The sequence below is a fragment of the Amphibalanus amphitrite genome, unplaced genomic scaffold (genome assembly GCF_019059575.1).
Source record: "Amphibalanus amphitrite isolate SeventyFive unplaced genomic scaffold, NRLGWU_Aamphi_draft 000066F_arrow, whole genome shotgun sequence".
Classification (NCBI taxonomy): domain Eukaryota; kingdom Metazoa; phylum Arthropoda; class Thecostraca; order Balanomorpha; family Balanidae; genus Amphibalanus; species Amphibalanus amphitrite.
The window spans coordinates 1,295,550-1,307,604 of NW_024881562.1; positions in this window are offsets into that span (position 1 = coordinate 1,295,550).

Genomic DNA, 12,055 nt, shown 5'->3' on the forward strand with positions numbered 1-12,055 from the left:
AGTATTAAAGTAGGTATATCTTTATTGATTGACATGGTGTAGGCTAATTTGCGATCAATGCAATAATGAAGGCTAGTGTGCTAATTACGAGCGCTAGTTTCTGTTGTATCGTTATTACTGCAACGGCAACCGCAAGGCAGCCACGTCCAATGCGAGCCGCCCCGGCCCAGCATACGGCCTTGGGTCCGGCAGCTACTGCCCCGTCGGCTCCACGCATCCGACTGACCGGCCAAGGTCACCGCTCCGTCCGCCGGGAGGGCGGAGCTTAATGGTCACGTGTTTGTGACGTCACGCCTACGTACGGATAGCCTCTACTTCACTGACGGATTTACGGAGCTGATTTTAACATTACGAGGCAACGACGAGTACCCTAAATTTTTATATTTTGTTAAACGACCATATCGACAAAAATTGGCGCTTGAGCTGAAATGTGCTTTGCGAAAATTTGAAGCCGATTGGATAAATATTAAAGAAATTATCGCCGAAAAACAGGGTCTCATAGGGTCTGAAATGCATAGTATGTATATTGTATATGGAGGTACTCGGTAAATTCCCTGAGCTCATCAAAATTCGGCCGATAGCACGATGCACCTGCACGACAGTGAACACATACGGTGACAGGGACGGGTCCTGGGCTTTCAGCACACCTCTTCAGCAGATTGACGGCGATCTTCCTGCTGCAGGAAGTGGGGCCAGACGGGAAGATCTCAGCTACCTCAGCCACACTACCTCAGCTATTTAGCAAACCTGCAGCAGTGCGGCTGTTCCCCAGTGACCAATTTTCGCTGACCAATGGTCAAGGGGTTCGCTGAAGGTCTTGTCAGTCAAACGGTCGAGGCATGGTTCGGCAATCGCCGTAGATTGCCCAGAAAGTAGTTACCGCCCCCTTTCTCTCATCCACTCGTCTGTTGACAAGGGCCTCTGCCACCGTTAATCTGGCGAAATGCAGTTGCACCGTAGCTTTCGGCGAATGAGATAAGACCCGGATGCCTTTCATGAATATCGACGGAACAGGAACAGGTAATGCCCCGCGAATGCTGATGCAACTGTCTCCTGCAATCGAGAGTGAGTAGATATTTTTCGGGGGAAAGCAGGAACTTAGAAATAGTTCAGCGTATGCAACTTTTTGCATGTTCGTAATGCGATTCGACCAAAATTAGCAGATCCATCGACCGAGACAATGACTGTTAAATGAGCGTGGAACTTTAGCAATTAGCGCTACACTTTCATGATCCCAGATCCCTTGCTGGCTGCTGCAGCAGCTGCAGCCCAGCCCTTAGCGCACTGTAAAATTATTCAACTGAGGCCAGCCGCTAGTCCGACCCTTGGCACTCAGGTCTTCCCCGAATTCAGGGAGGAAGTTTCGTCACATATATTGCTAACGGTCAGTGACACGGGATGATGAAAACCACAACGTACTTGTAACTGTGCACTATAGCTTCAATGTCAAACCTGCAACGAGATCCCTGAATTTCGCGTTGTTGAGTCGATTGCTAATTGAACTTATTTGATTGACGGTTGTATACGGACTGTTTAAAGCAGTTGCCGTGGTAGAGTTAGTGCCCCCATGGGAGCTGAATCACTGGAGGGGAGGGTCGCTTGCTCACCACCCCTGCCCTCTATTGACCGTCGCAATCTGTTATCTGGACCACGCCTCCTTTTGATAGCGTCACATGACGAAACATTGGTCTTCCGCCGAGAGGGACAGTCCGTTCAATCTGTTGACGTTTCAGTGAAGAAGTAGATACAAACGTATTAGGCAATGCTTGACTTACAAGAGTTAGACATGCTGCAATCTGATAAAAGTGGATACTTGATGTTAAAGTGTTTGTCAAGAATAAGATGTTCTTTGAAATGCTGATGATTGCTGCCTAATCGCCTCTTCAGAAATGTTCGTAATTCGTATACGAGTATATGATCTATCTGAAGGTGCGCCCGTATTCAAATATATGTAGGACTAGGACTGTTAGAAGTGCAAGTTCAGGTGCGTTGCATTTTTTTTTGTAACGCATAATAGTATAAAAAAATACGTTTAACCCTCGCCGGCCGAGGGGAGGGGGGCGGGTGCCGCCCCCCCCCCATAGGGTTTTTCGCGATAGCTCCGAACACGCTGGCGATAGAGAGCTGAAACTTGGCATACCTGACCTTTGATTCAAGCCGGATCTTTTGACACCAACCGCATTTTTGGGTCAGGTCAGGTCACTGACCTATGACGTCCTAAGTGAACCTCTGCACGGTTTTCAGATGTCGCAACTTCGCAACGCCCTCACTGCCAGAGGAGATGTCACAGCCTCACAGGGAAATGAAACTTGCAGGACATAGTATCCATTATGAGTCTCACAACTTGTATATCTCGGATTTTTCCTAAAGGTCATATGAGGTCAGGTCATTTTCGTGATCTCACCATTATCAGTCAATGGGGAAAAATGAAAACTGCTATTCTGGCGCCGGGAACGATCTCCAACTATCTCAAGCACACGGAATCGTGATTTGATGCACTCCTTTGCACTCCTTTGCACTGCTTTGTTTTTACAATGTTGACCTTGCGTGACGTCATGTATGACGTCATCAAGGTCATATTGGTTTTTCGTCAATAACTCTTGATCAAATTGAGCTAGCGAGTCGGGAAAGCCACCAATGGACTCAGGAAGACCTGCCAAATCGAATGATATGCGACATGACCTCTTTTGACCAGCTTCGTGACCTGGGGGTGCTGACCTGACCTTGACCTGAGGTCAACACCCCAAGTTGACCTGACCCAAACAAAAAGTATATCATTCGACGCGCCTGAGCGAGACGAACACGATGCTGCCAAAATCGCGGCTCTGCGGCCATTTTTTGCGAAGTTATTCACCAAAAACTGAACCGTACCTTGGGTCACTTGACCTGACCTCAGAGGTCACCGGTTGACCTAGGACCTTAAAATGGGTACCAATCGCTGCGTCTTGTAACGGCGCACACGCTCGTTTTTTCCGCGACGCGCTAGCTCCACCAGGGGCGAAACGGCGAGGGGGGTCGTACCCACCCACCCCCCACCCCCCCCACCCCCCCCCCCCCCTCGGCCGGCGCGTATGTAGAAAACCAATAGGTCCGGCGAGGGTTAAAATAAAACAAGTTCGCAAGCACTCATAAAACTGCGAAAAAGATATGAAAGGTCCTAACTCCTGACCTTTCCCCTGATGAACTTCGCCCCTTAGCCATAATTTCGCTTCAACCAGAACGGGACAGGGCTACGTCGGGCTATCGCGGTCAATGACGTCACTCGGAGTGCCCCCCGTCCCCAGCCCTCCACGGAGGGGAGGGGCACCTTATCTGTCGATAGCGTTGCAGACTTCAGACCGAACGTGCTAGTGCGGCCGCCCTTCCCCCTCTCTCCCATCCCTCGACCGTCTAGCGCGATCGACCGTCACCGGACGTAGCACTCGATGTGCGGGGAAGGAGAGTTACCACCAAGTGCAGCTGTGCACTGGATAGTAGGACTGCGATGTGGTCAAAGGCGACAGGCGTCGCCGACAAAGATAATTTTAACGGCTTTTTACGGCTTTTTAAAAGATGCTAACCGCTTATCGTTTTGTGACTTTGGAACCGGGTTAGAAGAGTGTGAGTGTGGGGAGGGCATGGTGGTCCGATTGTATGACACACCAAACGGGAGGAGTTTTACATGCAAAAGACCTCATTTATTTGTTTGTACGTTGACTTGTTGAACCATTAATGATGGTTTCACGAGGAAGAAAACATCGAATTTATGCAGCTTTCATTGCTTCCATGAGTCCTTACGTAAGCCTTTATTTTCCATTTACATTTGGTCTTCACTATCATCTACCTAGCTACACTCGACGTCATGCATCAAATTCATTTCATTTGCACTGAATTTTACATCTAATCAGTCATGCGTTACGCCCATTTAATTCATTTAGGCAATAATTACTGCCATACGATGCAATAGGAAAATAAAGAATGTCATGAGATCCTACACGCGTCTGCCGTCTCCTTTTGCAATGGAAACATCCCGCGCACGCTCGACTCTGGTTAACAGGGGCCCGCCCCCAGGACCGACTCTGAATGAAGGGTCTGTTGGGGTCCCATTTCTGCTGACTGGGGCTCGGATATCCGCCCTGATGCTGGTCTCAGAACCGACCGGTCAGATCCTGCCGACAGCGATAGCGGTGATCCGCCGCTGCCGGATCCTGTCGGAGGGGGTCTGGGGGGTCTGGGGGGTCGGATAGAGGAGCAGGGCCAGACCACCCAGCTCCAGTGTCACGAGCGCAGACGATACGGCATTTGAACGGATGCCAGTACACTACATACCAGGCCGTTTCAGTGAGCTGATGAAATCCATCGGAAATGTTTAGTAGAACTGAAGAAGGCACAATAGAAAAGGACAAGACCAATAGTGAATAAAATATAGTTTATTGAACGCATAGATATATGCATTTCTCTGCATATTCAACCCTTATATTTTCACTTGAGATATTTTGGTAGGTACCGTAATTCCTAGCCGGATATTTTTGTGGAACTGAGGAAAAGGCACATCCAGGGCGCCACCCACATCCATGATCCATTTCCCCTCCTCAAAGGATCGCTCATGGCACCCTTTGACCGCAGTCCTGATGTTGACCTCAGAGCCTGGCCATGACCGGCAAAAGCGTCGATCACGACGCGTGCATTTAGCAATGCTAGGCTCACGTTTCATCGGCTCCCACATCCCTCACCTGACCTGACCTGACCCAGTCTTTTCTGAGCTGAGCCTGAGCCTCCTCAATCTACTTTACTCCAATCAGTGGCGGATCCAGGGGGGGCTATGGGGGCTGGCAGCCCCCACCCAAGGAAAACTGGCGCCACTGCGCCGAAGGCGCAGTGGCGCCAATTTTCAATTCGCAACTCATCGGAGTGCCGCATACTAGGACTAGGATGCAAAAATCAGTCGAATAACGTCGTTTCAGTACGCTCCGCACCGATATTTCCAATCGTGTGGTGTCACTTGACATACTGATCCTGGGCGCCTCTTGTCAGGGCCACTGGGCGCCAATATTTCAGCGCCAATACGATGCGACTATGGCGCCCATCCGGGGCGTGGCGCCCAATTATGACCTGCAGCCCCTCCCCAGTGAAAATCCTGGATCCGCCACTGACTCCAATGGATGGTCTCAATAGCCAGGTTGTCATCGTCTGGCTGGGTGGCGGTTGGCTAACAGCGCCACCTGACTCCATCACCGCGTCCTCTGACAGTGCTCTGCCGTGTTCTATCAGCACTGTGCGCCAGCGTCAGTGGCTAGCGGCTGCACCAGCGCCATCTGTAGCCAGCAGCGGAAGGCAGGGTCGGTGGAGAGACTGGAAAGGCTGGTTCAGCCCTTTTCCGATTCAGCCGCACAGTTGGAGCCAGCTGAGCGTGGCGAACCGTATCCAGCACACAGAATCGGAAAGTTGCACCTGTAATGACCCTTTATGCCCCTGAGGTCATCTGAGGTCATGAAAGGCGTCTAACAGTTTTATTTCAATACTTTTGATAGGGACATGCTAGATAATGCTAGAGCGATGAAAACTCATCGGATGTGTTCAGCTCAATTATACGAATCGGCTGGTGACCTTTTCGGTCAGGTCATGACCTTGACCTTAGGTGAAATTTTCAAAATAACCATTAAGATCAAATTTTAGTTCATTTAACACGTCTCGATGAGAGGAACACGATTCCGATAAAATCGATATAGTTAAAATTTTGAGTCAAAATTATTGCAAAACAGCATTTTCCGTAAAAATGTCAAATTTAGGAATTGCCCCTTGAATGCTGAGCCATTGATCTTAGCCGTAAACTCTGAGGCAGAATACTGAAGAACGATAAAATGCCTATTGAATGTGCTTTTCTGCGGCACCGTAACTTTATTTGTTCCCAGGCTACGTGCCGATTTGTAAAAAAGGCAAAATATGATCTTTGATGACCTCTGGTGACCTGACATTAAATGAAAACTTCTTAACTTACAAACAAAGACAACATTGTGCCATTACAGGCATACTACGTGTTGACAATAGTTTAGACGGCAGGTTCGTAGCTGTAGCGAACACAGTACTTGAAATACACACTGCGGTGAGTTAGTATTAAAAGGAACGAATGACGGCACGGTAGGAGATCCGTCTATTTTTTCTCGTCGGACGGAGAAATGCCACCGCCTCCCCTCCCTCCTCCCTCCCCCTCCCCGCCCGTCGGCGCGGCGGCGGCGGCGGCGCGCGCAGTGTGATCGATCTATGTGCGGCGTAACGTGTTCCCGCAGCCGGCGTTACTCGGCCGGTGTTACGGCCGCGTGTGACGCGACGGGAGTGTGACGCGTCACTCCTCTTCGGTTTAGCATCGCCGTGTTATCGCCGGTGAGTTCCTATTCAGGAGAGGGGCGTGGCATAGCCCTGGGCGTGGCCATGCGTGACCGCCGACCGGGGTCGGGTCGGAGCGCAGCTGCCAGGTCTCGGGGGCGGGAGGAGAGGGGAGGACAGACCCCCGCACCCCCTCTCCCAGCCAGCCGACCGTCGGCGGCGGCAGACGAGCCGGATGGAACTGGTTAGATCCGGTCCGAAGATGGCACAGGTGACACGTGGCAGGCGCACGTGCCGCGGGTAGCTCGAACGCCGTGTGTTTCATTTCATAAAGATGTAGGAAAAAACACAGTTTTAGATGAAACAAAGCATGTTTATTTTTGGTTTGGATATTTTATTCAAAACAATTAGCTGAGCTATATGGCAATGGGGATATTTCTGTCGGCCTGGCCTTGCAGCCGGTTTTGCGTGACACCCTGGATGTATATCCGGTGCATAACGATTGCACAGTGGGAAGTGCTGTATATTTTAGTGTATGGGTTATGTTTATGTAGGGATAAGATAGATGGCAGCATAATTTGTCATCGTAAGTTACACTGCTCTACGCTCAGATGTCCAGTTCCAGACGCATTACACAGTGTAAATATTGCTAAAGTGCTTGAAAGAACTGCAGTCGGCGATGATGGAAGGCGAGGGGGGCGTCTTCCATCATCACCAGTTTCGTTTCACCAGGCGTCACCAGTTTCGGATTCGGACGCGACGGTGCGGCAGGAGAGAGCTTGACAAGGAAAAAGTTTTTGTCTCATGCAGCCAACCAACACGACAAAACCTCATGCATTCTTTACGAGCGACAGCTTCATGACACATAGCTAGCGTGATGAAATGAAATTCTAGTTACATGAATAGAGCACATAGCACAAACTGCACCGCTTACTGCTTAGCCAGACTATTCTCCATGCACAAATTAGCGGTTCAAATGACAAATATCCGCAGGTTGTTTGAAATAGATAAACTCTTTATCGTTATGAATTGTGTAAAAAGCAGCAGAATAGGTATAGGCCTAAAAAGGCCATGTTTCGGTACTGAGGCTGATCACCTGGGCGGTTATTTCCAGGATTATTTTGCCACGTTATAATCAGTCCTTTGCATATCAGCATTGGCTAAGGCTAGACTAAACTTTTTCATCATTCCGAGTGAATTCAGGCTCTCTTTGTTATCGACTTGGGCCCTGTCTTTTTTAATTGAACCAAGCTACATCGCTAGAAAATCCTTTCGGACATTGTCAGCTCTCAAGCCAATAAATTGATTGGTCCTTTTGTTTCGACATCTGACAGCTGACTGACTCAATGCTCTAAAAACAAGCTGACTCTCTGAAGACCAGCATAGCACACTGATGTGATGTCATTTAGGACGTTCTCGAATAAGTGCACTAATACTTTCAAACTAGGACTGCTCTCGGGGGCAGATGAGGTTTTTTAATTTATCGAACGAACGGAACATTTTAGACCGTCACATGGGCCCAAAAACGGTGTGGTACTTCTTATCTGTGTGGGGACTCATATGCAACAAGTCAAGGGTAGCTTTAGGTTGTATTGTTGGATCGGGACCGGGCTTTTATTTAGCATTAGCCGGCCGCCGCGTTTCCGTACCCATCGTGCAGGAACTGGGGGCACCGTTCCAAGGAAAACTGCCGAGTCATGGCGACTGCCGGCACCTGAGACCCATTGTGTCACAAGCCTGTCAAACACTGCTGGGGCCAGACTCTCAGCAACAGGTCATTGATATCTAAGTCTTGACTTTGATGGTATGGACATGGATGGTATGGAGTATGTCAGGAGCAGCCGGATGCCTAACTGGCTTAGGTATTAACTAGAGATGTCAATCGGATACCAACTTTTTGGTATACCGATACCAAACCATTACCAACTTGGTATTTGGTAATTCAATCCTAATGTTTTTGGTATTTTGTTGGTATCATAAACCCTCACTAATGTATAAGATGCTAAGAAATCGGTAAAAAGTTGGTATTTCCCTCATTTTCCCAAGTTGGTTTGGTTTCGGTATTTTCCCGTGGTTTCGGTTGGTATTTGGTTTGGTATCGGTATTCCGATTTTCCGTAATTGACATCACTAGTATTAACTATTAACCCTCGCCCGCACATGCCATTTTCCCATCCTAGAACGCACATGGGGGGGGGGGTGGTTGCCACCCCCCCGCGCCATTTCGTTCCTGTTGGAGATAGAGCTTAGCGGTAAAGACCAAAAAGATTCTTTGGGAAGAGACGAATCCAATGATACCCAGTTTTACCTTCTCAGGTCAGTCATTGACCTTCCAGGTCAGGTCAAACTAAAAAATGTTGCTGTTTTGGGTCACCGTTGGATATCAAGTGCGCTGCTTATCATATACCGATAACGATGCTGTTTTCTGGTGCCAGGCCAGCTAGAACCTCTTTCTCACACTACCCGACCAGGTTTTTGCTGCTGAGGTCATTTCAGGTCAAGTTAGGTCAAGGTCAATTATATGTGTTTGTATGTCTGTGTGTGTCTGTGTGTATACTGATGTGTGCACCGATTGTTTATGTGTCCATATTACATGAAATCATGATCTGAGAAACTTTTACCAAAAATGCAGTCAAAAAACTTCACAAAAAGTAAATTCCGCTTGCCTAAAACGCAATTATCTTAGATGACCTAGGTTGACCTTGACCTTGACCTTGACATCTGTACATCGTCGAACAACATGTTCCATGATGGGTGGGAGGTAAGACTGGTAAAAAAGGCCGAAATCAAGGTGTCAAAAGCTCACAAGGCCCATAGCCAACGCAAGATGTCGAGAATTGGCCATTTGGGTCATGACATGACCTGAAAAACAAGGTCATATCTCCGAAACCAAAGGTCACAGAAACTTGAAATTTTCAGTGGACATCAAGAAAGGATAGAAGAGCAGCTATACGAAAAATCAGCCTTCTAGCTCTAAAAATGTTGAGTGCAGAGCAGAAAGACTACCTGGGGGGGGGGGGGTGGCAACCCCCCCCCCCATGTGCGGGCGAGGGTTAAACCAGTAAAACGCCTTTTGGGCGAAGAACGAGCGAGCGAGATAGTGTGCCCTGCACGTGCGGAAGGGCGAGAGGGTACTTCCAACGGGCTTGTGCAAAGCACCCTTCTAACCGGTCGCCAGCGGTGTACCAAATTTGAACGCAATCAGCCCAGCCGTTCCTGAGATCTGGAAGCGGCATTCTGCACGTGCGCACGTGCAAACGGGGTCCAAAATGACTTTTGCACGGCACCCTACTAACCGGTCCCCAACCGTGTACCAAATTTGAGCGCAATCGGCCCAGCCGTTCTCGAGATCTGGAAACGCCCCCTGCACGTGCGCACGTGCAGTAGCACCCTAACCGCAACACATGGGAATGCATTGCCTGGTGGGTGCCTACCTGTATGCCAAGTTTCAGCGAAATCGCCCCAGTAATTACCGAGTTACTGAAATGGGAACAAATTTGGCACCTCTTATTGTTGTATTTTGCACGTGCAGTGGGGGTCACTCACATAGATGAAGAGTATCCGACCTTTGGTAGAAGGGATGCAGCTACCCTATAAAAATGACCGCAAGACAATCGCTCAAGCCGCTGCTGAGATATGGGCCTCTCAAAATAATTACTTTTGCAAAACTGCTTGAACACCCTTGACTTTTCACGTGGCACGTGCCACGGCGGTCACTGAGATGTATCAAAAGTAGTCAATTACGGGGTAGAAGGGATGGGGCTACCTAGAAAAAAAGACCGCAGGCCATTCGGTCCAGCGGTTGCTGAGATATAAGCCTCTCAAAAGCGTTACAGGCCGGGCCGGGCCGGGCCGGGCCGCTCATACTGAGATTTTTCCGTTATATTGACCAGGGGGGTGACACGGCTATTCACGCAATGTATTCATTTGCGGGCCCCGCGGGGCCTCGCGATGACGCGGCTGGAGGCAACCACTCAGCGCGCTAGGATCCTTCTGGCGGGGCCGGGCGCCGTAAGGTGTGCAATGAATGGGCGGGCAGACAGAGATGAGGTAGGTATTGAACTTGAAATGACATCATGAGCAATTGGATGGGGAGAGAGAACGTTTCTAATGGAGCTTGGGATGGGGGAAAACCAAAAATATCACGGTCGGTTCAGTGCTCCGACGGGCCGGGCGCCGTACGGTGCGTACTGCGTAGTAATTTAGACGGGCCAGAGATGAGTTATCGGATTCGGCTCTCTGGTGGGATTTTAAGACGTTTTTAGTTAAGCTCAGGGTGGGGCAGCCCGCGCTGGCGATTGCAAGGGAAGGCATTTGGGACAAATGTTATCCCCCACAGGCCCACATCCGGTGCAGCGTCCGAAATCGTTTTTCGAGAATAAAACGAAAACACAACTTTTATGAGGAAAAGTTTATTGATCGGACTGCACAGTAGTGCGCAAGGAATCGAAATCCGATGTTTTTTTTTTTTTTAATCCCAGAAACCTTTTTAGGGTATATGCCCCGCGATGTGTTCAAGACCGCTTCCTGGATCCGCCAGTTAAGAATATGTCACGGTCGATTATCGAGCTTCGGCGGGACTGGGCGCTGTATGCGTCGTACCTTCAATGAAGAGGCGTACAGACACCTCACCCCACATCCTACTGCTCTATCCGTGCCTCTGGGTGAAGCACTGAAGCATCACGGAAGCCCACAGGACCTGCAAGTCGACGAGGTGGCCGCCGGATACTGCAGCTCCCCGGAGTTGCCCGGGACCGAGGGTTTAAAGGCCTGGCTACACTATGCGTTTTCTGCGTGCGTTTTTGCAGGTTTGCGTGTTTTGCGTAATATCGTTCTAGGAAAAAAGTTATAAACAATATAGTTTTTACTTTGGTTATATACAAAAGCTAATATAACTCTTATGTAACTAAAATTTAAGGTGAAAAACATCACAAAAACGTAATATCGTTCCTTTTTCTAGAACGATATCACGCAAAACACGCAAACAGGCAAAAAACGCACGAAGAAAACGCATAGTGTAGCCAGGCCTTAACAGTAGTAATTTCACTGGTGGTGAATCCTCGTAATGTAGCGATAATATCCTCAAGGACCTCCGTTACGATTTTATATTCCTAAACAATATGGCACACCAATTATGCTTGCCTACGTTCAGGCATTATCCCTGATGCTTATCCGCCCACTACAACATGTGTTGTCTGTCAATCAACCATCGCTCTACGACGGGATCAATTCTAACCATCGGTATTCGGTTGTCAATTCACCCACCCCGTTTCCCTAAAAATAGACGGGTCAGACTCGGCCTGGGTCCTAACGAGTCCTAGAATCGCCAGGGACGGGATCGGGTCGCCGTTATTGCACCGGTCTTGGCGTCTTTTGGTACATTTAGAGTAGACAGCTTCGACCACGGACGTCGGACCGTTCTACGAATGTACGCACCATCCAGGCCTAAGATGCGTCGAGCTTTATAAGAATGCAGTCTAGATCAATCAACATAACAATGGTGGTATGCAAACGCTTTAAAATCTCTCCCCAGCTCCCGCAACGTCCCAACGCTCCTCCGTTATACGCTCGTTCGATGCGTCCGCCGAGCCGGCTTGCCTCCAATGACGTCATCGGCCGGCCAGCGGCGTTCAAGGTCAAACGGCTGGTGTCCTTACCTGGAGTTCTATAGCCTTGATATTGACCAGTAAAACGCCTTTTGGGCGAAGAACGAGCGAGCGAGATAGTGAGCCCTGCACGTGCAGAAGGGCGAG